The following is a 2698-nucleotide window of genomic DNA, read 5'->3' on the forward strand; positions in this document are numbered from 1 at the left end:
GGCTAATTTTTTGTATTTTTAGTAGAGACGGGGTTTCACCGTGTTAGCCAGGCTGGTCTCGATCTCCTGACCTCGTGATCCGCCCGTCTTGGCCTCCCAAAGTGCTGGGATTACAGGCTTGAGCCACCGCGCCCGGCCAACCATGCACTACTTTAGCCAGTTAAATCTCAGGTGAGGTGATGACTGTCACTTCAGTTGAAGGCACCGGAAAGACTGCACAATTCTCCAGTTTTTCTCTTCGTGCATGTGGTGACCATCTGTGTTTCAGATGATGCAGCCAAGGGTAGCGGACCTTCTTTGGTGTGGAACCCTGTCTCTGCTGATCCACACTGGACATGTACATGAGCAGAAATAAAATGTTATTCTGTAAGCCACTGAGATTCACGGGTTGTTTGCCACCACAGCATAACTTAGCCTGTCCTAACCAATACACAAATTAGGCTATACTTTGACTAGATAAAAATTCTGACTCAGACGCTTGGTCAATGTGAGAAAGAGCAATTTTTAAAAAGAGGAAGCTTCAGAAATAACAGCAGAGCTGTCCAATTCCAGCTCCATATGTCTCAAAGGGATTTTTCACAAACCCACAATGTGAAACAAAATGTGAATTGTGAGTTACAGGACAATTTTTATTTTTTCTGCGAGGGGGACAGGATCTCACTCTCACCCAGGCTGGAGGGCAGTGGCATAATCATAGCTTCAGCCTCTTGGGCTAAGGTGATTCTCCCGCTTCAGCCTCCCAAATAGCTGAGACCACAGGCATGCCACTACACCTGGCTAATTTTTAAATTTTTTGTAAACACAGGATCTCAATATGTTGCCTAGTCTGGTCTTGAACTCCTGGCCTTAAGTCATCCTCCCACCTCAGCCTCCTAAAGTGCTGGGATTGCAGGTGTGAGCCCCTGTGCCCAGCCTACAAGTTGATTCTGACCCAGCAAAACCATGCTGTTTTAGAGCTCCAACATCAAAACTTTGTACAAATCCTTCTGGAAAGTTGAGCCATCTCTACACCACCTAGTAAAATTTGAAGCTGTATGCCTAAATGTTCCCTGTCTCTGCAATTCACATTCTTTAGGGCCCGGGATCTCACATCACAAGGGCCTGGGCTTGGGGGCTGGGAGAAGTTGGCCAAGTTATGGGAGCTAGACAGGTACAGGAATCTCCATCTTAACCTTAGTAATCTCTTCCTGAAAAAGCGACCACTCTGAGTAAAAACTCTAACCAAAAGCCTTTTTCCCAGTGTTTTTATTTTTATTTTTTTGAGATAGAGTCTCATTCTGTCACTCAGGCTGGAGTGCAGTGGCATGATCACAGCTCATTGCAACCTTGACCTCCCAGACTCAAGAGATCCTCCTACCTCAGCCTCCCAAATAGCTGGGACTACAGGCGTGCATCACCACCTCTGGCTAGTTTTTAATTTTTTTGTAGAGATGAGGTTTCATCATGTTGCCCAGGCTGGCCTCAAACTCCTGGGCTCAAACAATTCTCCCACCTCGACCTCTCATAGTGCCAAGATTACAGGAGTGAGCCACTGCACCCTAAAATGGTAAATTCTTTCCTACGTTTATTTAACCATAAAACCAAAAAAGTGACAATATTGGTGACTGAAATAGGTAAGTGGGAACTGGGTAGAAAGAATGGGGGCCGGGTGCGGTGGCTCATGCCTATAATCCCAGCACTTTGGGAGGCCGAGGCAGGCGGCAACAGGGTGAAACCCCATTTCCACAAAAACACAAAAACTAGCCGGGCATGATGGTGGATGCCTGTAATCCCAGGTACTTGGGAGGCTGAGGTGGGAAAATTGCTTGAACTCGAGAGGTGGAGGTTGCTGTGAGCCGAGATTGGGCCACTGTACTCCAGCCTGGGTGACAGAGCGGGACTCCGTCTCAAAAAAAAAAAAAAAAAAAACCAACAAACAAACAAACAAACAAAAAACAATGGGCAATGACATTAGGAGAGAAGAAATGATGGAGGAGTGACTCAGTAAATCCTTTTGCTTGATTCTGACTTTTAGAACAATGTGATTGTTTCACATACTCTGAAAAATCATTAAACTCAACCAGGATGTGTGGGGAACCCAAAATAAAATACAAACAGTAACACATGAACAATCTACATTACACATAAATATTACGAATACAAAGGGTTTAGGGAAGAAAGTAGTTTTAGAAAACTGTATTTTCATTATATACTGTAAGACTAAAGACAAAAAGAACTGCATGGTATGTGGAGGTCAGCAATTCTTAAGTTACTTTTTACACAGGACTGAGCAAATAAATAAAATATATTACAGTTCATGTGAGCCACAATTTTCAAGGTCAAAGAAAGGAGTTACAAAAAGGAAAATGGAGGCAAGACATGATGGTTCACATCTATAATTCCAGAACTTTGGGATGCCGAGGAAGGAGCATCACTTGAGGTCAGGAGCTCGAGACCAGCCAGGACAAATAGTGAGACCCTTGTCTCCACAAAAAAAAATTTAAATTATATTTTTAAAAAAGGAAATGGAGGCCGGGCGTGGTGGCTCATGCCTGTAATTACAGCACTTTGGGAGGCGGAGGCGGGAGGATCACCTGAGGTCAGGAGTTTGAGACCAGCCTGACCACCATGGCAAAAACCCGTCTCTACTAAAAATACAAAAAAATATTAGCTGGGTGTGGTGGTGGGCACCTGTAATCCCAGCTACTCAGGAGGCTGA

The 2698-nt window shown here is 44.5% G+C and overlaps 1 protein-coding gene across 5 annotated transcripts in view; it reads right to left on the bottom strand.

Annotated features, from left to right (window-relative positions):
• Positions 1–2698, bottom strand: part of ZNF565 (zinc finger protein 565) — a 36602-nt gene that overhangs the window by 28903 nt on the left and 5001 nt on the right. The window lies entirely within an intron of this gene.

Source organism: Colobus angolensis, unplaced genomic scaffold (assembly GCF_000951035.1).
Source record: "Colobus angolensis palliatus isolate OR3802 unplaced genomic scaffold, Cang.pa_1.0 Scaffold107, whole genome shotgun sequence".
Classification (NCBI taxonomy): Eukaryota; Metazoa; Chordata; class Mammalia; order Primates; family Cercopithecidae; genus Colobus; species Colobus angolensis.